At 41.9% G+C, this 23382-nt stretch overlaps 1 protein-coding gene across 2 annotated transcripts in view; it reads right to left on the bottom strand.

The window, feature by feature from the left end:
- LOC113270150 (zinc finger protein OZF-like) overlaps positions 1–23382 on the bottom strand; it is an 89243-nt gene that overhangs the window by 9031 nt on the left and 56830 nt on the right. The window contains exon 4 of one of the 2 annotated variants that reach the window (XR_008956901.1): positions 5469–11661. The exons of the other annotated variant lie outside the window; for it this stretch is intronic. The gene's annotated coding sequence lies outside the window, so the exon portion shown is untranslated. Of the gene's footprint in view, positions 1–5468; positions 11662–23382 lie in introns of those variants that run through there. 2 annotated transcript variants of the gene reach the window in all.

Raw genomic sequence — 23382 nt, 5'->3', positions numbered from 1 at the left:
ATCAGAGTTTTAGCCCTAGATGTCAACCCACAGGTCATGAAACCCACCACTTTTATTTTACAGATGTGGAAACAGAGACTCAGAGAGGTGAAGTAACTTTGCCTGACGTCATGCCATTAGCTACAGTAGCTAGGGGCAGACACCACAGCTTCACGTTCTTACTGCCCCTGCTCTTTTCATGGTGACAAGCAGTTATACCGTTCATGCTGGGGCTTAGTGTCAGGGCTGGTGTAGATGTTTCCTACATTACAGTGAGACTAATATTTTTAAATAAACTGGAAGCATGAGAACATTCTTTCTCCAATATCCGATATGCTGCATCCTTCTATAACAAAACTTTAGCCTCCCAACTTTGGAGAGAAAAAGATGTCCCCACAGAAGTCTTCCCTTCTGCTCCAAGTCACCCATAATCAGGAATAGCGGAGAAGAAACAGATTTCCAAATGAGGCCATTAACTGTCTTGCCAATATCCCTTCTAAATCTGAAAATGGGGCCATTTTCCTTATCAATGGACTCCCTCTTACCTGGAGTAGTTCTCCTGGAGGGTTAGTTGTTCCTCCTGGAAAAGCAAGATCTCCTGTTGCTTCTCCTTCGAGTCTTCCAAAAGCTGCTCCATCCCACCTTTTGGTCCTCCAGCTCCGTTTCTAGCTCTTGAAGCCAGGACGGAGAGGAGCATTCTGTTTTCTGGGAAAGCTCTGGTGAGTAGGGACACAGCGGTATTTATACTATGGGGCTAAGGGTCAGCAGGAAGATGAGCCCTAGAACATCCATCCTGACAAATAGAACTAAGACAAGAGAAAAGCCAGCTTGGGCTGCAGCTGCCCAGGGAAGCAAGACAAGTGTCACCTCACTGTGTCCACACACCCTCCATCTTTGTAATACCTGTGATCCTCTGATTTACTAAGGTGTGTCTTGCTTTTCAGAGAAAATACTCTGGTTTCTAATGCTCACTATTTTCTAAGTTTTCACATACCCTCTGTACAAAAATCTATTCTTGAATTTTGCCAAAGATAATCAAGTTTGTCTACAGATTTTAGAATACATTAGGTTCATCATTTTGAAAATCGGGACATCTGTTCTTTTCTGGGCTTGCAGCATCTCTCGCTCTTCCTGGTTTCTCAAAGACTGTTGATGGGGATTCTGAGGATAAGGCTGCAGCGCTGTCAATCCTCTGGGGAGAGGTCACCTGGGCCAGACAGACTGTACTCATTTACATCTTATTATCTTCTCCCCTGTGAGGTCTGTGCTCATGTTGCCAGGCATGCAGTGGTGGTTTAGTAGTTCTGTCTTCTCTCTTATCTATTAAATTCTGTTACTTCCCTAGCACTAACCTTTCCCCTCACATCCTCTTGCTCTGAGGTGAATTTATAAATACCACTTGATGTCTTTTCTGGTTCCACAAGCATTCTTTCATTGTGGGCTTAAGCCTTTTTGACACTATTCTTAGTCTTTTATGGCTATTCAATAAATATTTGTAAATAAAAATAATTTGTTCTTGATAATATACTGATTTGATCAAGTCAATTAACACTGAGATCAGCTGTCCCCTGGGCCACACAAGAAATAATGCTCCACCATGGATGCCCATTGAATAGGGTTGGGAAAGCACTGGAGGACATTTCATTGGTACCTCCATACACAGAGTCATGAAGATTACTGACCAGAGAGGAGCCTTGAGTGCATGAGTGAGGGGACATGGTGAGGAGATATGGGGAGGGCAGTTGAGTACCAGGAGGAACACACAGAGCTGCAGTAAAGCCTGGAGAGGGAGACCAGATACCTAAATGGTATCCAGTTTGATAGCTAATGACTGAATATCTGAGTATCTGTGGGTTTGCATAGGAGTGGTAGACTTCCTGGTGCTATTTGTTTTTGAAAGTCTAGGAGTGTGAGCACCCATGGCTGGGACCTCTCAGGAAACAGCTCCTTCTAGACTGAGAATAGTCATGGGACTTCATGCTGATGGATCTGGGTAGCTCTGTTATTTCCACCTTCTTCTCTTTGCTTCTCCAGTTGGTGACTGGTATGGCCAGGGAGGAAAGGGACCCAGGAATGACCACTGTTTATGGCTTTTATTACCCACTTCTGGAAACATGACTCTGCCTGAAGGCTCTGGTTTTCTCCCCTAAGGGCTTGTTGTTCCTTGTTGTAGAGTTGAGGTGTTGACTCAAGGCTTGGACATAGAAGTTAAAGGTGGACCCTTGTCCCAGAAAGTACAAGATGAATTATCTATTTGGGTAATAGATGCTTTCAAAAGTTGTCCATTCTGTATCTCCAAAGATACTGTCCCAACCCTGCAGACACCTCTGGGGCTCAAGGCCTGGGCCTAAAGCCTGATGGACAGAGTACTTGGTTTCCATGTGCCTCCTCTCAGTGGCTCTGTGCATATTAATTGTAGTCATCATTTTTTTAAAGCAGGCTCCATGTCCAGCATGGAGCCCAACATGGGGCTCACAATCACAACCCTGAGATCAGGACCCAAACTGAAATCAAGAGTCGGATGCTTAACTGATTGAGTCACCGAGGAGCCCCTAACTGCAGTAATCATGTTGCCAAAACAGGACCTGTGTTATAAATAGTTCTTATGTTTTGGCCACCTTCATCCAGTTCTTCCCATCCCCAACCCCCTGCCTCTGCGAACCACAAATATGATCTCCTTTTGATGAGTTTAGTTTTTTGTTTTTTAATTATTTTAGATTCCACATATGAGTGAGATCACACAGTATTAGGTTTTCTCGGTCTTATTTCACTAAGCTTAATGCCCTCAAGGTCCATCCATGTGGTTGCATATGGTAGGATTTCCATCTTTTTTATGGATAAATAATATTTATATATATATATCACAGCTTCTTTATTCATTCATAGGTCAATGGACACTTAGATTGTTTTCATGTCTTCACTAATGTAGATAATGCTGCTATTTTCATGGGGTGTGTGGCTATTTCTTTGACAGTGATTTCTGTTTCCTTCAAACATCCCAAAACTGGAATTGCTGGATCATATGGTAGTTCTTTTTTTTTTTTTTTTTTTTTTAAGATTTTGTTTATTGGACAGAGAGAGAGCACAAGCAGGGGGAGTGGCAGGCAGAGGGAGAGGAAGAAGCAGACTCCCCAGTGAGCAAGGAGCCCGATGCGGGATTCAATCCCAGGACTCTGAGATCATGACCTGAGCCAAAAGCAGATGCTTAACCGACTGAGCCACCTAGGTGTCCCAATGGTGGTCCTATTTTTAAAAATGTTTGAAAAACCTCCATTCTGTTTTCCATAGGGTTGTAAAGGTTTACAATCACACCAAAGTGCACAGGGGTTCCCCTCTCTCCACATTCTCACCAGTATGTATTTTCGATGATAGCCATTCTGACAGGTGTTAAGGTGATATCTCATGGTGGGATTTTTTTAAATTGTAGAGTTGACATAATATGTTATATTAGTTTCAAGTGTACAACAGAGTGATTTGGCAATTTTATACATTATTCAGTGCTCACCATAATAAGTGTGGTCACCATCTGTCACCATATAGCATTATTATAGTATTATTGAATACTTTACTTATGCTGTAGTTTTCATTCCTGCGACTTATTTTTTTATAACTTCTTAAATTTACTGAGACTTATTTTGTGGCCTAACATGAGATCTTGGAGAATGTTCCATGTGCACTTGAAAAGAATGAATACTATGGGATGTCTGGGTGGCTCAGTCAGTTAAGTATCTGCCTTCAGCTCAGGTCATGATCCCAAGGTCCTGGGATTGAGTCCCACATTAGGCTCCTTGCTTGTCAGGGAGCCTGCTTCCCCCTCTGCCTGCCGCTCCCCTTGCTTGTGCTCACTTACTCTCTCTCTCTGACAAATAAATAAATACAATCTTAAAAAAAAAGTTAAAAAAAGAGAAAAGAATGCATATCTGCTGTCTTTGGATGGAATGTTCTGCATATATTTGTCAAGTCCATCCGGTCTAATGTGTCGTTCAAAGCCATTGTTTCTTTATTGATTTCTGTCTGAATGATCTATCCATTGATGTAAGTGGAGGTGTTAAAGTTCCCTACTATTATTGTATTACTGTCAATTTCTCCCTTTACATCTGTTAATATTTGCTTTACATATTTAGGTGATCCTGTATTAGGTGTATAGATACTTATGATTGTTATATTCCGTTTTGGGGCTGATCCCTCTGTTGTGCAATGCCTTTTTTGGTCTCTTGTCACAGTCTTTATTTATTTATTTATTTATTTATTTATTTTTTAAATTTTTATTTAAATTCTAGTGAGTTAACATACAATGCCATATTGGCTTCAGGAGTAGAATTTAGTGATTCATCACTGACATACAACACCCAATGCTCATCACAACTAGTGCTCTCCTTAATACCCATCACCCATCTAGCCCATCCCCAACCCACCTCCCTCCAACAACCCTCAGTTTGTTCTCTATCATTAAGAAACTCTTATGGTCCCCCCCTTTTTTTTCCTTCCCCTCTTCCCATATGTTCATCTGTTTTGTTTCTTAAATTCCACATATGAATGAAATCGTAAGGTATTTTTCTCTGACTTATTTTGCTCAGCACAATACATTCTAGCTCCATCCACATCGTGGCAAATGGCAAGATTTCATTCTTTTTGATGGCTGAGTAATATTCCATTACACACACACACACACACACACACACACACACACACACCCACCCCACATCTTCTTCATCCATTCATCAGTTGATGGACATTTGGGCTCTCTCCATAGTTTGGCTATTGTTCATAATGCTGCTATAAACATTGGGGTGCATGTACCCCTTCAAATCTGTGTTTTTGTATCCTTTGGGTAAATACCTAGTGGTGCAATTGCTAGATCATAGGGTAGTTCTATTTTTAACTTTTTGAGGCACCTCCATACTCTTCTCCAGAGTGGCTGTACCAATTTGCATTCCCACCAACAGTATGAGAAGTTTCCTCTTTCTTTTTTTTTTTTTTTAAAAAGATTTTATTTATTTGACAGAGATAGAGACAGCCAGCGAGAGAGGGAACACAAGCAGAGGGAGCGGGAGAGGAAGAAGCAGGCTCATAGGGGAGGAGCCTGATGTGGGGCTCGATCCCACAACGCCGGGATCACGCCCTGAGCCGAAGGCAGATGCTTAACCGCTGTGCCACCCAGGCGCCCCTCCTCTTTCTCCACATCCTCACCAACACTTGTTTCTTGTGTTGTTAATTTTAGCCATTCTGACAGGTGTGAGGTAATATCTCAACGTGGTTTTGATTTGTATTTTCCTAATGATGAGTAATCTTGAGCATCTTTTCATGTGTCTGTTAGCATGATGTCTTCTTTGGATAAGTGTCTATTCATGTCTTCTGCTCATTTCTTAACTGGATTATTTATTTCCATTTCTTTATGTCCTCTTCAGTTTCTTTCATTAGTGTTCTATAGTTTTCAGAGTACAGATCTTTTACCTCTTTGGTTGGTTTTATTCCTAGTTATCTTCTTGTTTTTGGTGCAATTGCAAATGGGATTGATTCTTTTATTTCTTTTTCTGCTGCTTCATTATTGGTGTATAGAAATGCAACAGATTTCTGTACATTGATTTTGTATCCTACAACTTTGCTGAATTCATGTATTAGTTCTAGCGTTTTTTTGTGTGTGTGTGAAGTCTTGTGGGTTTTCTACATAGAGTATCATGTCATGTGCAAATAGTGAAAGTTTGACTTCTTCCTTGCTGATTTGGGTGCCTTTTATTTCTTTTTGTTGTTTGATTGGTGAGACTAAGACTTCCAGTACTATGTTAAAAAGTAATGGTGAGAGTGAACATCCTTGACTTGTTCCTGACTGTAGGGGAAAGGCTTTCAGTTTTTCCCCATTGAGGACAATATTAGCTGTGGGTCTTCTGTATATGGCCTTTATAATGTTGAGTTATGTTCCATCTATCCCTACTTTGTTGAGGGTTTTTTTTTTTTAAGATTTTATTTATTTATTTATTTGACAGAGAGAGAGAGAGAGACAGCCAGCAAGAGAGGGAACACAAGCAGGGGGAGTGGGAGAGGAAGAAGCAGGCTCATCGCAGAGGAGCCCGATGCGGGGCTCGATCCCATAACGCCAGGATCACGCCCTGAGCCGAAGGCAGATGCTTAACCGCTGTGCCACCCAGGTGCCCCTTGTTGAGGGTTTTTATAAAGAATGGATGTTGTATTTTGTCAAAGACTTCTACATTTATTAAGAGGATCATATGGCTCTTATCCTTTCTGTATGAATATGGTGTATCACATTGATTTGTGAATACTGATTCAGCCTTGCAGCACAGGAATAAATCCTACTTGGTCCTGGTGAATAATCCTTTTAATGTACTGTTGGATTCGATTTGCTAGTATCCTGTTGAGAATTTTTGCATCCATGTTCATCAGGGATATTGGCTTGTAATTCTCCCTTTTAATGGGGTCTTTGTCTGATTCTGGAATCAAGGTAATGCTGGCCTCGTAGAATGAGTTTAGAAGTTTTCTTTCCATTTCCACTTTTGGGGACAGTTTGAGAAAAATAGGTATTAACTCTTCTATAAATGTCTGGTAGAATTCCCCTGGAAAGCCATCTGGCCCTGGACTTTAGTTTGTTGGGAGATTTTTGATTACTGATTCAATTTCTTTGCTGGTTATTGGTCTGTTAAAATTTTCTGTTTCTTTCTGTTTCAGTTTTGGTAGTTTGTATGTTTCAAAGAATTGTCCATTTCTTCCAGATTGCCCAGTTTGTTGGCATATAATTTTTCATAATATTCTCACAATTCTTTGTATTTCTGTGGTGTCGGTTGTGATCTCTCATCTTTCATTTTGATTTTATTTGGGTCCTTTCTCTTCTTTTTGATAAGTCTAGCTAGAGGGGATTATCAATTTTATTAATTTTTTCAAAGAATCAGCTCTTTGTTTCGTTGATCTGTTCTACTAGTTTTTTGTTTGTGTATTTGTTTCTATATAATTTATTTTTGCTTTTTATTATTTCCCTTCTGCTGACTTTTGGCTTTGTTTGCTGTTTCTTTTCTAGCCCTTTTAGGTGTAAGGATGGGTTGTGTATTTGAGACTTTACTTGCTTCTTGAGGTTGCAATGTACTTCCTTCTTAGGACTGCCTTTGCTGCATCTCAAAGGTTTCGGACTGTTGTGTTTCCATTTTCACTTGCTTCTGTGTACTTTTCAATTTCATCTTTAATTTCCTGGTTAACCCATATATTCTTTAGTAGGATTTTCTTTTTCCTTTTTAAAAAAGATTTTATTTGAGAGAGAGCGAGAGAGCAAGCATGAGTTGGGGGCCAGGGTAGAGGGAGAGGGAGAAGCAGACTCCACATTGAGCAGGCTGCCTGATGTGGGGCTTGATCCCAGGACCTTGACATCATGACCTAAGCCAAAGGCAGCTGCTTAACCAGCTGAGTCATCCAGGCGCCCCAGGAGGATTTTCTTTAACCTTCATGTATTTGTGGTCTTTCAAAATGTTTTCTTGGGGTTGACTTCAAGTTTCATAATGTCATGGTCTGAAAATTTGCATGGAATGATCTCCATCTTTTTATACTTGTTGAGGGCTGATATGTGACCCAGTATGTGATCTATTCTGCAGAATGTTCCATGCGCACTTGAAAAGAATGTGTATTCTGCTGCTTTAGGATGAAATGTCTGAATATATCTATCAAGTCCATCTGGTCCAGTGTATCATTCAAAGCCATTGTTTCCTTGTAAATTTTCTGCTTAGATGATCTATTGATGTAAGTGGGGTGTTAAAGTCCCCTACTATTATTGTATTATTATCAATGAATTAGTTTCTTATTAATTGCTTTATATATTTGGGTGCTCCCAAGATGGGGGCATAAATATTTACAATTAATAGATCTTTTTGGATGGATATACCCCTTAATTCTGATATAATGCCCTTCTTCATCTCTTGTTACAGTCTTTGTTTTAAAATCTAGTTTGTCAGATATAAGTATGGCTATTCCAGCTTTCTTTTGATGTCCATTAGCATGACAGATGGTTCTCCATCCTCTCGCTTTCAATCTGCAGGTGTCTTTAGGTAAAAAAATGAGTCTCTTGTAGGCAGCATATAGATGGATATTTTAAAAAATCCACTCGGATACCCTATTTCTTTTGGTTGGAGCATTTAGTCCATTTACATTCAGAGTGATTATTGAAAGATATGAATTTAGTGCTATTGTGTTACCTATAAAGCTATGTTTCTGATGATGTTCTCTGTTCCTTTCTGGTCTTTGTTGCTTTTGCTCTTTTTTCCCCCCAAACAGTCCCCCTTAATATTTCTTGCAGGGCTGGTTTAGTGGTCACAAACTCCTTTAGTTTTTGTATGTCTGGGAAACTGTCTTTCTATTCTGAATGACAGCCTTGCTGGATAAAGTATTCTTGGCTGCATATTTTTCCCGTTCAGCATGTTGAATATTTCCTTCCACTCCTTTTTGGCCTGCCAAGTTTCTGTGGACAGATATGCTGCGAACCTGATCTGTCTTCCCTTACAGGTTAAGAAGTTTCCCCCCTTTCTGCTTTCAGGATTATTTCCTTGTCTGTATATTTTGTGAATTTGACTATGATACGCCTTGGCGATGGCCAGCTTTTGTTGAATTTACTGAGAGTTCTCTGGGCTTCTTAGACATTGTGTCCTTCCCCAAATTAAGGCAGTTTTCAGCTATAACTTGCTCCAATAACCTTCTTTCCCCCCCCTTTTTAAAAAATCTCTTCATCTTCTGGGACTCCTATGACACAAATGTTATTACATTTTAATAAGTTGCTGAGTTCCCTATGTCTAAATTTATGATCCATTACCTTTGTTTTTTTTTTTTTTAGCTTCGTTATTTTCCATAATTTTATCTTCTATATCACTGACTTATTCCTCTCCTTTGTCCATCCTTGTTGTTATGGCATCCACTTGGTTTTGCATCTCTGTTATAGCATTTTAAATTTTGGCCTGACTAGATTTTAGTTCTTTTATCTCTGCAGTAAGGGATTCTCTAGTGTCTTCTATGCTTTTTTCAAGCCCAGTTAGTATCCTTATAATTGTTTTATATTCTAGTTCAGACATCTTACTTCCATCTGTATTGATTAAATCCTGGCTGTCATTTCTTTCTGTTCTTTCTTTTAGGGTGAATGTTTCTGTCTTGTCATTTTGGAGGTTAAAATAAAATAAAATAAAATAAAAATTAAAAAAGAAAGCAAGCAGGCTAGATCCTAGGTGTGTTTTGGTCTGCTTGTTAAGAGAAGCTTGATAGTAAAAAAAAAAAAAAAAAGGAAAGAACAAATAAAAATAATTAAAAAATAAAATAAAAATAAAATTAAAAAATGCTTTAAAAAAACCCCAAGGGGCGCCTGGGTGGCACAGTGGTTAAGCGTCTGCCTTCGGCTCAGGGCGTGATCCCAGCGTTATGGGATCGAGCCCCACATCAGGCTCCTCTGCTATGAGCCTGCTTCTTCCTCTCCCACTCCCCCTGCTTGTGTTCCCTCTCTCGCTGGCTGTCTCTCTCTCTCTCTGTCAAATAAATAAATAAAATCTTTAAAAATAAATAAATAAAAAATAAAAAAAACCAACAAAACAAAAAACAAACAAAACAAACAAATGAAAAACTACAAAGGAAGCTAGATCCTGTTTCCCCTAGAGCTGAAGCTTTATATCACTCTACGATCAGTAGACTTGGTGCATGTGAGGGGTTTATGCTGGTCTTCTGCAGGAGGGGCCTGCTGCTTGGATTCTCAGGTGGATTTACCCTAGAGGAGATGCGCCTGTAAGATGGAGGGGGGTGGGGCTTGGTGTAGAGGGCTCCAGTCTTCACTTGGTGGTGCTGTTTTTCTCTCACTGTAGTCGGTCACTGCTGGTGGGTGAGGGGTGAAAATGGGTTCGCCCCACTCTCTAGTTTCTGGAATGAGGAGCTCTTGCTTTAGGAAGCCCTCACTGTTGAGCAATCACCCCTCCTGTGTCCCTGGCTTCCATCAGATCCCTGCCTTCACCCTGTCTGCCTACCAAGTGGTGCAACACTCTTGTCTTTTTTTTTTTTTTTTTAAGATTTTATTTATTTATGTGACAGAGAGACAGCCAGCGAGAGAGGGAACACAGCAGGGGAGTGGGAGAGGAAGAAGCAGGCTCCCAGCGGAGGAGCCCGATGTGGGACTCGATCCCGGAACGCCGGGATCACGCCCTGAGCCGAAGACAGGTGCTTAACGACTGTGCTACCCAGGCGCCCCAACACTCTTGTCTTTTATCTCAGGCGAGGCTGGGTTTCAAAACCCCCTGTTCGTTCCCAGGGCATGGACCTGCACTGATCCTCTGGGGGAGAGTCTTACCGTGCTGTGACCAGTGTCGGCTTGTCTCAGAAAACAGTTGCAGGACCTCACAGTGTATTGGGAGTTTATGGTAAACTGCAACACACAGCCAGGGCCAGAGTTTGCTGCCCTCAGCTGGTGTCTTTGTTTCTATGCTGGTGAACAGGGCAGCTTCATGGCGCCCACAGGGTCTTTTGCCCCTGGAGCAAGAGGCCTTATCACCTCTATCAAATGCACTCCAAGCAGGGAAACCGCTTCTCCCTGTGTGACCTAGGGGATCCTCAGACTGTGCTGCCCCCTCCCAGGGATCTGCCCTCCTTCCCCACCAGAAGAAAGTCGACAGGTGCGACCCTAGTGATGGTGCTACCTCTGGAGAATTTTCCATGTGCACTCGAAAAGAATGTGTATTCCTCTGTTTTTGGATGGAATGCTCTGAATAAATCTGTTAGATCCATCTGGTCATCCATGTGTCATTCAAAGCCACTATTTCCCTGTTGATTTTCTGTTTGGATGATCTATCCAATGATGTTAAGTGGGGTATTAAAGTTCCTTACTATTATTGTGTTATTATTGATTTATTCCTTTGTTAATAGCTGCTTTATGTGTTTCGGTGCTCCCATGTTGGGTGCATAAATATTTACAATTGTTATATCTTCTTGTTGGATCGTTCCCTTTATGATTATGTAGTGTCCTTCTTTGTCTCATTACAGTCTTTGTTTTAAAGTCAGTTTTGTCAAGTTTCATTCTTTCACATGTAGCTGTCCAATTTTCCCAGCACCATTTATTGAAGAGACTGTCTTTTTTCCACTGGATGTTTTTTTCCTTCTTTGTCAAACGTTAGTTGCCCAAAGAGCCGAGGGTCCATTTCTGGGTTCTCTAGTCGTTCCACTGGTCTATGTGTCTGTTTTTGTGTCAGTACCATGATGTCTTTGTGATCACAGCTTTGTAGTATAGCTTGAAATCCGGCAATGTGATGCCCCCAGCTTTGTTTTTCCTTTTCAACAATTCCTTGGCGATTCGGGGCCTTTTCTGGTTCCACACAAATTTAAGGGCTGTTTGTTCCAGTTCTTTGAAAACTGTCATTGGTATTTTGATCGGGATGGCATTGAAAGTGTAGATTGCTCTGGGTAGCATAGACATTTTAACTATGTCTATTCTTCTGATCTGTGAGCATGGAATATTTTTCCATCTTTTTGTGTCTTCTTTAATGTCTTTCAAGAGTGATTTGTAGTTTCTAGAATATAGATCCTTTACGTCTCTGACACCATTCACAAAGACAAACTCCAAATGGATGAAAGACCTTGATGTGAGACAGGAATCCATCAAAATCCTAGAGGAGAACATAGGCTTCAACCTCTTTGACATCGGCCACAGCAACCTTTTTCATGACACATCTCCAAAGGCAAGAGAAACAAAAGAAAAAATGAACTTGTGGGACTACATCAAGATAAAAAGCTTCTGCACAGCCAAGGAAACAGTCAAAAAAACTAAGAGGCAGCCCATGGAATGGGAGAAGATATTTGCAAATGACACTGCAGTTAAAAGATTAGGTATCCAAGATCTACAAAGAACTTCTCAAACTCAATATACGTAAAACAAATAATCAAATCAAAAAATGGGCAGAAGATATGAACACTTTTCCAATGAAGACGTACAAATGGCTAACAGACACATGAAAAAATGTTCAAAATCTTTAGCCATCAGGGAAATTCAAATCAAAACCACACTGAGATACCACCTTACGCCAGTTAGAATGGCAAAAACTGACAAGTCAGGAAACAACAAATGTTGGAGAGGATGTGGAGAAAGGGGATCCCTCCTACATTGTTGGTGGGAATGCAAGTTGGTACAGCCACTTTCGAAAACAGTGTGGAGGTCTCTTAAAAAGTTAAAAATTGAGCTACCCTATGATCTAGCAATTGCACTACTGGGTATTTACCCCAAAGATACAGATGTAGTGAAGAGAAGGGACATTATACACCCCCATGTTCATAGCAGCATTGTCCACAATAGCCAAATTGTGGAAGGAGCCAAGATGCCCTTCAACAGGTGACTGGATTAAGAAGATGTGGTCCACATATACAATGGAATATTACTCAGCCATCAAAAAGAACGATTTCACAACATTTGCAGCAACATGGACGGGACTGGAGGAGATAATGCTAAGCGAAATAAGTCAAGCAGAGAAAGACAATTATCATACGGTTTCACTCATTTACGGAACATAAGTAGGAAGATTGGTAGGAGAAGAAAGGGAAGAAGGAAGGGGGGGTAAAAAGAAGGGGGCATGAACCATGAGAAACTATGGACTCTGGGAAACAAACTGAGGGCTTTAGAGGGGAGGGGGGGCGGGGGATCGGGATAGGCTGGTGATGGCTATTAAGGAGGGCACATACTGCATGGTGCACTCGGTGTTACACGCAAGTAATGAATCATGGAACTTTACATCAAAAACTAGGGATGTACTGTAAGGTGACTAACAAAAAATTTTTATAAAAAAATAGTCAATTTTGTCTGATTTAAGTATTGCTACCCCAGCTATCTTTTTACTTCCATTTTTATGATAAATGCTTCTCCATCCCTTCACTTTCAATCTGCATGTGTCTTTAGGTCTGAAACGAGTCTCTTGTAGGCAGCATGTAGATGGGTCTTGTTTATTTATCCATACAGTCACCCTATCTCTCCCTCCTTCCCCCCTTTATCTCTTTCTCTCTTCTTCCAGGTCTTTTGGAGTGTTTTGTCCTTTTACATTCAACGTAATTATTGATAGGTATATACTTTCTGCAATTTTGTTGTTATAGTTGTTTTTGTAGTTCTTCTCTGTTCCTTTCTTCTCTTGCTCTCGTGGTTTGATGGCGTTCTTTAGTAATAGGCTTGGATTCCTTTCTCTTTATTTGTTGCATACCTATTACAGGTTTTGGAATTGTGGTTACTATTAGGTTTATATATAATACCGTATGCACATATCAGTCTATAATAAGTTGATGGTTGCTTAATTTGAACCCATTCTAAAAGCACTAAATTTTACTCTCCTCTCCCCACCATTTTATGTACATGGTGTCATACTTTACATTCCCTGGAGCCAACTTGATCATCATGCATGATCACTGATTGTATGTTGAATTTAGTTTGCTAATATTTTGTTGAGGATTTTTGCTTCTATGTTCATCATGAATATTGGACCATAATTTTCTTTCTTGTAGTAACCTTGTCAGGTTTTTCTATCAGGGTAATGTAGGCCTCATAAAATGAGTCTCGGAGTGTTCCCTCCTCTTCTATTTTTTTTTTGGAAGAGATTGAGAAGAAATGGTTTTAACTTTTCTTTAAGTGTGTGGTAGATTCACCACTGAAACTGTCTAGTCCTAGACTTTATTTTGTTGGGTTTTTGATTACTGATTCAATCTCCTTGCTGGTAATGTCTGTTCAGATTTCCTGTTTCTTCATAATTTGGTATTGGTAAGTGGTATGTTTTAGGAATGTATCCATTTTTTATAAATTGTCAAATTTATTAGTGACTAATTCTTCATAGTAAAATCTTTTAAAAATTTTTATTTAAAATCAATTAATTAACATATAGTGTATTATTAGTTTCAGAGGTAGACTTTAGTGATTCATCAGTTGCATATAACATCTAGTGCTCATTACATCAAATCCCCCCCCTTTTTTTTTAAGATTTTTTATTTATTTATGTGACAGAGAGACAGCCAGTGAGAGAGGGAACACAGCAGGGGGAGTGGGAAAGGAAGAAGCAGGCTCATAGCGGAGGAGCCCGATGTGGGACTCGATCCCGGCACGCCGGGATCACGCCCTGAGCCGAAGGCAGACGCTTTAACGACTGCGCTACCCAGGCGCCCCACATCAAATCCCCCCTCAATGCCCATTACCCAGTTATCCCATCCTCTCACCCACCCTTCTTCAGCCACCCTATTTACTTCCTATAATTAAGAGTTTCTTATGGTTTGTCTCCCTCTCTGATTTCATCTTATTTCCCCCCCTTCTCCTGTGTTCATTTGTTTTGTTCCTTAAATTCCACATATGAGTAAAATTATATATTTATCTTTCTCTGACTTATTTCGCTTAGCAGAATACCTTCTAGTTCCACTCACGTCATTGCAAATGGTAAGATTTCATTTTTTGATGGCTGAATAATATTCCATCGTGTGTGTGTGTATACACATACATGTACATATACATACACACACACACACACATTCATACCACATCTTCTTTATCCATTCATCTGTTGATGGACATCTGGGCTCTTTCCATATTTGAGCTATTGGGGACATTGCTGCTATAAACATTGGGGTGCATGTGCACCTTCAAATGACTATGTTTATATCCTTTGGATAAATACCTAGTAGTACAATTGCTGGGTCATAGGGTAGCTCTATTTTTAACTTTTTGAGGAACCGCCATTGTTTTCCAGAGTGGCTGTACCCCAAAAGCAATCTATACATTCAATGTAATCCCTATCAAAATACCATGAACAGTTTTCACAGAGCTGGAACAAATAATCCTAAAACTTGTACAGTAGAATCTTATGATCCTTTATATTTCTGTGGTATCAATTGGAACATCTCTTTCATTTTTTTTCTTCTTTTGGTGAGCCTTGCTAAAGGTTTGTCAATATAGTTATCTTTTCAAAAAACCAGTCTTAGATTCATTGATTTCTTCTATTGTTTTCATGTTCTCTATTTTGTTTATTTAGACCCTGGTCTTTGCATTTCTTTTCTTCTACTAACTTCAACTTCATTTGTTCTTTGTCTAGTTCTTTGAGATGTAAAGTTAGGCTGCTTATTTTTGATTTTTAAAAAATGTTTCTTGATGTTGGCATTAATTGCCATGAACTTCCCTCTTGGTACCGCTTTTGCTTAACACCGTAAGTTTTGGTATGTTTTAATTCCATTTAGTTGCCTTTTAAAAATTTCTTTTGATTTCTTCTTTGACCCATAGGTTATATTCAGTAGCATGTTTTTTGATCTCCACTTCATGGTGAATTTTCATTTTCTTCCTGTAATTGGTTCCTAGTCGTGGTCAGAAAAGATGTTTGATAGGATTTCAATCTTAAATTAATGAAGACTTGCAATGTGGCCTAATGTATGTTCTCTCCTGGAGATTGTTCTAGGTACATGTGAGAAGAATGTGCCGTCTGTTGCTTTTGTATGGAATGTTCTGTATATGTGTTTAGTCCCTTTGATCTAGTCTTCCAACTCTTCCAGTGAGAGAGTGGCCTCATTTAGAAGATGAATCTTGCTATCCCTTATGTTCTACATGAGTGAAACCATATGATAACTGTCTCTCTCTGCTTGACTTATTTCATTTAGTATAATCTCCAGTTCCATCCATGTCGATGCAAATGGTGGGTATTTATCCTTTCTGATGACTGAGTAATATTCCATTGTATATATGAACCACATCTTTATCCATTCATCTGTTTAAGGGTGAACCATGAGAGACTATGGACTCTGGGAAACATTCTGAGGGTTTCAGAGGGGAAGGGGGTGGGGGGATTGGGTAGCCCGGTGATGGGTATTAAGGGGGCATGTGCTGTAATGAATACTGGGTATTATACGTAAATAATGAATCATGGAACACTACATCAAAAACTAACAATATACTGTATGGTGACTAACGTAACATCATAAAAAAAAATTTAAAAAAAGGAAGATGAACCTTATCATTCAACTCTGCCGTAGCTCTTGGTTGTCTCTCAAGCCATTGTGATTGTCTAAGTAGTCGATTCTTTCTTTAATGGCTCCCCATATTTGAGGGTATGCCAACCTGTCAGTGTTCCAAAGGGGAGGATCTCAGCACCCGAATTCAGGCTGTTTGGAAGCCAGACACTCAGGCAACAGCTTTTATTTTTATTTTTTATAATAATATTTTTTATGATGTTAGTCACCATACAGTACATCCCTAGTTTTTCATGTAAAGTTTCATTATTCATTACTTGTGTGTAATACCCAGTGCACCATGCAATACATGCCCTCCTTAATACCCATCACCAGCCTATCCCATTCCCCCACCCTGCTCCCCTCTGAAGCCCTCAGTTTGTTTCCCAGAGTCCATAGTCTCTCACAGTTCATTCCCCCTTCTTTTAAAGTATGTAAATATATGTAGTCCTGTGGTACCACAAGTGTAATCCTCACTGACTACCAGAGCCAAGTGATCTGGAGATGTGCCCTGGTAATTGCAAAAATACAGGCTCCAGACATGTGTTTAAGCTTTTAGGGGTTTATTGGTGAGTTGTAGCAAGGCAGAGGGGGCACGGTGTCCAGCAGTCTACATTCTCTGAGAACATATCTGTAGGCCCTTTGATGTGTGCCAGAAGCCTGCCCTTCAGGCTAAAGCTCCAAGACAATCAAATATGACTTTTTCACAAAAAGACAGGGTGGTGTCTTAGTCTGTTGTCTGTGTAGTGCCCTATGATGGTATCCTGCCAGGAACTGACTCTCCAACTGTTAAAGTCTCACAGGACCCAGGAACACAAGCCCCCTTGGCTGCCAGAGCCAGGCAATCAAAGGGTATCCTCTGAGTGGCAACTGCAAAATCCATGGCACCAGATGTAAATGTTGGGACACAAGATGCATGTAAAAGCTCCTCTCCGGGAAATACTGGTGTTCCGGAACACAGCAGAAGGACAGCATAAAGATAAGACCTGCATATGGAGGTCTCTGGAAAGGATTAGAAGACTGCTTCTCAAGCTGTAGGTATAGTGATAAGCAAATGGGTCTTTTCACAGAAAGAGTGGGCTATAGGGTATGTTGACTCTTGCTGTGCCTTGGGTTAGTGCCATTTAAGAACAACTATTTCTCAATGCTTTTATAGTCCTGGGGAACCCATAAGCATAAGACCCACTGGTCACCAGAGCCAAACAATGTAGAGATGTTCCCTGGTGGTAGTCACAAAAACTGGAGCATCAGACTAGCGTAGAAGCTCTTTTATTGGAGAAGGAAAGCACAAAAAATTGTGTCTACTAATCTCCGTTCCCTGAGATTACCTTGGTTCCTTGCCCGAGCAAGACTGTAGGATGGTTTTCACAGTTGTCTGGGTTCTCTGATCAAGCTTTCTAGATGGTCAGGACTGGCTACCACACTCAGCAATAGGCAGGGCTATGAATTAGCTACCCTGCTCACTTGGGGCTGCAGAACAGGCTCCAGGATCAGCAAGGTTCTTTGGGAATCAAAGCAGAGAAACATGCATGCTAACCTCCCTTGACAGATGAAGTCAGTTTTGGCTCTGCATCTAGAGCTGCTGGTCAGGTTCTTTACTCAAGTGCTGCTGTAACTGGGGCTGAAGGATGGGCTACTAAGCATCGCAGGATCTCTGGTTAGGTTTCCTGGTTAGTGGGGTCAGGCTGCATTCAACAATGGGCAGGGCTATGAATTCCCTCTGCTGCCTGGGCAGAGTAGGGGGAACTGGATCCAAGGCTGACAAAGCTCTTTGTGGTCCTGACTCAAGCTGACCCTCTCCCCACATTCCCTGGCCACTGGGTTTGCTCTGCAGATGATCAGTTCTGCCTGCTGAACTCTGCTCAAGCATTGCTGGGTTATACATCTTCCAGGTGGTCTGCCCAGTCTTTCTGATTGGGTAGGGCTTAGAACTACTCTTTGCAGTGGACTGGGCTATGATTCAGCTCCCCAACCTGGGCAGAAGGGGGAAAGACCAGGCTCCAGGGCTTAAAAGGGTCTTTGAGGTACTGATTGCTCAGGCAGACTTGTGCCCCATGGTCTTGGCTCTGTAGTTCAGCAAAGCCACTGCCTGGGAGTACTACGTGGGTGCTGCACGCAGGAACGTAGTTTGCTCAAGTTGAAGCACTGGTAGTTTTCATCACAACCTGATTCCCAGTGCTCAAGCCCTGCTAATTCCCTGTGATCCCCATGAGGCAAGACCAGAGTGGGGACTCCCAAGAAGTGAGTTACAATGCTGGGGGAGCTAGGTGCCCACCCTCGACTCTCTTCTCCTATTGTAGGAGGAACTATAGGCTTAGGGGGACTTCCCAGTGCAGTGCTGCACCAGCTTGGGGGAAGAGCTATGTGGTAGTGTACAGCTGCTACCCCTGTAACATAGTCTGTCTTGTGTCGGTCTTGGTCTCCACTTATGGTGCAGGTGGAATGCTTCAGCCTCATTTCCATGTTGAGATTTTTTTCACTGGTGTCTTGTCCACGGATAGTTACTAGCCCTTCTGGTGAGGGGGGAGGGAAGTTGGGAATGACTTATATTGTCATTTGATAACATCACTCATGCTCAACAGATCTGAGACTTTCTAGCCTCTGCATGGGCACTGTAAGATGCAAGGGAGAATGGAGAGGAAGGAGGGGGAGGGAATGAGATTAAGAATATGCAGAATAAATTATAGTGAATGCAGTGTGAGTGCCTAGTCAGAATAGAAAGAAGAGGAAGCAGCCATGGAGAACAGGCCACAGGGGAAAAACAGAGGATATTGTCTGATGATAGGCTCTGCAGGGTGTGGGAACTGCTGGAAAAGTGGAGTCATAAATCTTCAGATGCCTTACCTTAGAAGTGAGAAGACTAGCTTGCAGACTTTTTTTTTCTTAAATAACTTTATTAAGGAATACTGTACATATAAAATTCACCCACTTCAAGTGTACAATTTGATGATGACCAGTAAATGCACTAAGTTGTGCAACCATCAGCTTAAATCATTTAAAAAAATTTTCATCACCCCAATAAGATCCTTCCCCCAGTCCCATTTACTGCTAATACTCATTCCCACTCCTGCTCCAGGCAACCACTGCTTGTCTTTGGAGATCTGTCTTTTCTGAAAAAATTTTTCCCACATAAATGGAGTCAGACTGGTCTCTTGTGTCTGGCTTCTTTCACTTAGCAAAATGTTTTGAGGTTCACCCATGACGTAGCATGTCTGCAGTTCGTTCCCATTTATCGCTGAGTGGTAGTCCATGGTACTGATTTACCACACTTGGCTATCCTTTCACCAGCTCATGACAATTAGGTTATTAAGTACGGAATATTCCTAACTCCCTCTGCTATTCCTGTGGTAGCACATCCTGCATAGCCAGGTCTCTCTCACTGAGAACAGAATAGAGACGAGACCCACGACCTAGCCAAGAGGCTGGAAAGGTAGAAGTCAGCACAGGCACTCTTACTTACAAAGTCCTGCCTGGGAATGAGTACCACTACCTCAGCCCTCCCTACACACTGACCTCTTGGATCTCCTTTTAACACCCTGTAAGGAATAGGGCAAGTGCTAGTATCAATGATGGAAATAAGGCCCAAAGAGGTGGAGTGGCTCTCTTAAAGTTTGAGCAACGAAGTTGAGGATCTCTAATTTCTGGCCAAAATCTCTAGATTTGGAGGTGTTTGCAGCCACACACTTCTCATCTGATGGTCTATTGTGACACAAGGAGAAAGAAGCAAGGATGAGCCAAAAATCAGACTACCAAGCTCTCTCTCTGGCTGCAAGACAGACCACAGGAGGAAGACACAGGATGGCTCCTGGTTTGTCCACCTCCCACTCCAGCACCTATCTGTAAGCAGGGAGAAAGCCCATCTGCTGCAGGGCTGTGCTGAGAGATGACAGAGCCCCCTGCTCCCTAAACGGGCCATGCTTAGAGCCTCTTCCTTCTCTCCCTCAAGTTCTGCTCCTCACCTGAGCGAACATCTAAATATGACGTTTTTCTTCCAAAGTACACTTAGTACAGTAACAAATCCAGGAGCTCTGACAACCATCACAGTAGCAGCAATGATTCCATCCTCTGTTCAATGCACTGGATACAGTGCTGCATGGAAATTTGCGTTTTTTTTTTTTTTAAACATGGGGCTTGAGATCAAGGTCTGAGCTGGGATCAAGAGTCAGATGCTTAACTGACTGAACCACCCAGGTACCCTGGGAACTTGCATTCTTACTCCTTATTGGCATCAACCCTTATTGGGCGTCAACCCTCTCAAATCTGAGCCCTCGTAGTAGGTTGTTTCCTTTGTTCCTCACGGGAGGTCACAGGAAGTACTGTGTCTGGCCTTTAGCATTCCATCTGGCAGGTATATCTCTGAACCTCTTCAGGGGGACATTGTATGGACACCTGGTTCTGGTAACTCCACCTCCCCTGGGCAGGACTGTCAGACTCACGGGTAAATGTGACGTTGAGGACAGAAGCTAAAATCCCAGCCCTTTACCCTTCAAGGCTTCAATGCAGGTGACAAAGATGGGAGTTCTTGGCAAAGAAGTCAAGCCATAAAGAGACCTAAGACTGGAACCTCTGGGGAAAAATAGAGCAAACCCAGACTCATAAATACACAAAACAGACCCTAGTTGTGAGGCCCAACACACCTCTTGAACATCCCTTGTTTCCCAATGGCAAAGAATTTAAGAATCTCAATTCAATGCAAGTCAGTAAACATGGCAATGTCTCTGTGCAGTAGGACAGTACTCTTGCACATAGGTCTTGTCAATCTTTGCTTACATGTTCTGTGCCTCCAGCAGCCTGACATTTTGCACTGAGGCTGAATCACTCTTCATGTAAGAATTTCAGTGTAGGTGAGGGGGTCCAGCCAATTTAGCCCAAACTCTAGACCCTCTGGTGCTGTTGTCCTGTATGGAGTGGCATGTATGGAGTGAAAGCCTGAGCCCTGCACTCCAGACAATGGCCACTGCGATATACTGTGCTTAAGCCTCCCCCAGCTCACAATAAGCAGCTCTAATTCAGAGACACCTCTCCTTCCCCCAAATTAGGATTCTGCTCCAGATTCAGAAGGAATTATATCTGTGATGAATCCTGGATATCTCCTCACCGCCCTTGCCAGTAGTAACAGAAAAAGACCCCCAGATCTCTGGACCTTCAGCATCATAGAAAAGCCCCCACATTCACCTGTGCCATGGCCTTGCTGACTTGTGATGTCTAGTGTCAGCCTGAACCGTGCCACTACTCTCAGTAACGTAGGTCTTGGCTTCCATGCTCAGCTTCATCTACAATCCTAGGGCTCTCCCCTATGGCTGTCACAGGGAAAGAAGAGCTTGTCAGTTAATTGAATCAGAGCCAGGAACCAGTGTTGGCCAGAACCAGCCTGAGGTGTAATAAAAATTATATGATTCTGAGAGAGGACAACATAAGATTCATACTGATTGATCAATTCCAATTTCCTGCCACTTCAAGCAAAAAGCATTGAAATTCTACTGTCTTGGCCATTGAGGGGAATGTCCAAAGGGTCAAGAAGACTTGTAGTATGAGATGGTAGGACAGGAGAGACACAATCTCATTCTTTGGACAAGTTGTTTGTTATGCACAGGGCCCACAGTGACAAGCGGATAAAGAAGGGAATAGAGAAATGGCACAGATACAATCTAGGGAATGATAAACAGGTAAGGCCTGACGGGACCAACCTGAGGAGAGGGAGGCTAAGCACAGGCCTGACAGTCATGGTAAATGCCATCTAATAAGAAGTACCAATTAAAGAAAGTCTTAGGGCCTAGGCTCCTCCACAGGCTACAAATGCCATTAGTCCTCCCTACACAATTCAGCCTCAGATAGATGCCCTGGGTTGCCCATCATTGATCCAGGAGAAAGGAGAGCACAGCTAATCCAGTGCCCCTGCACCTCCGCAGACACCATGAAAGCACTGGTCTCGATGTGTGTGTCAAAGGATTTACAACTGTCTGAAAGGAGATGTCCAGCATGGGGACTGGCTCGCTTCCAGATAATCCCATATCCACAAACGGATTTGCAACTATAAGGTCAGGAGCTGGTCTCTCCACTAGTCATGAATGAATGACTAGATGATGAATCCTACCTCATTCCTTTCTCTACTTGGCTGAATAAAGTGGGGGAAGATGTTTACTGTGAGGTTCCTCTGATCCTGACTCACCAGGTCAAACCATCCACATGAAAAGGCAGAGGAGAATAATTAAATATGCCCCTTCCCAGCTACTGAGATGGCCAAGATTTACTTCATGTCCATTATTCACCAAATGGGTCAGATCCTGACTGTTCTGTGAATCTTTAATACTGAATTAAATTGGATCATTCCATCCTTTATTTTTAAGAGAATGAACTCCTCACCAAAACTTTACATTTCTGTCCCTGGTTGCCCTCAACTAGCCCAGCCCACGGTGTTAGCTATCTATGAGAGGAGGCTTACTGGGGCACGTCAAGAGGAGATACTGGGCAAATCCAGCTGGAGAAGCAACTGGGAACTGAGGCCTCATCCTGAGAGAGAACCAAATGGATACAGACAGGATCTCTACTGGTGATTCTAGCCAACGTCACGTCACCCTGGCAGGGCAGAGGGAGGGTAGGGCCAGGGCACCAGTGGGTGGCTAAGTCCCTGGCTGGGTTCTATATATAAACTGGAAATGCCAGGAGCCAGCTCCTACTTATTTCCTCTCCTCCATGGGTCTGACAAGTATTTAGTGGTATGAGGCCTTGGACTTTTTCATCCTACAGAGAGGGTGAAAATCCGAGACTGTCACAGATCCCAAGGGAAGGACAGCTGATGATGCCACCAAGATGAAGGGGAGGCCCATTATAGGAAAATACTAGAATAAAGATTGGCGCTATCTCATAGGGGGAAGGTGCTCTCCTAATAATAGTAGAAAGATGTTAAGTATTTCTTCAATTTTTGTCTGTCCTATGTTTAGTCTCCCTGATAAAGAAGGTCCAGAAAGGCAGAGCTTTTTATTTTTTAATAAACTTTATTTTTACAGCAATGTTAGGTTCATAGCAAAATGGAGAGAAAGGTACACATTTATCCCACATACCCCCTAGCTCCAACATTATCAACATTCTCCACTGACGTGGTACTTTTGTTTCAACTTATGAACCTAAACTGACACATCATAATCAGCCAAAGTCCATAGTTTATGTTAGGGCTCGATCTGGGTGTACAATCTATGGGTTTGGACAAATGTACAGTGACACATATCTATCATTACAGTGTTCCACAGAGAAGTTTCGGGGCTCCATCTAAACGTCCTTCCATCCACTGTAACCCTGGGCAACCACTGATCTTTTAACAGTCATCCCAGTTTTGCCTTTTCATATATTCATATTAATGACCATGTAGCTGGAATCACAGGCTGCCGTAGAGTTGTAATCACACAGTATGTAGCCTTTTCAGACTGGCTTCTTTCACTGAGT

This window comes from Ursus arctos, unplaced genomic scaffold (genome assembly GCF_023065955.2).
Source record: "Ursus arctos isolate Adak ecotype North America unplaced genomic scaffold, UrsArc2.0 scaffold_33, whole genome shotgun sequence".
Lineage (NCBI taxonomy): Eukaryota > Metazoa > Chordata > Mammalia > Carnivora > Ursidae > Ursus > Ursus arctos.
The sequence above is the reverse complement of the archived record's forward strand: the minus strand, read 5'-3'. Positions and strand labels throughout refer to the sequence as shown.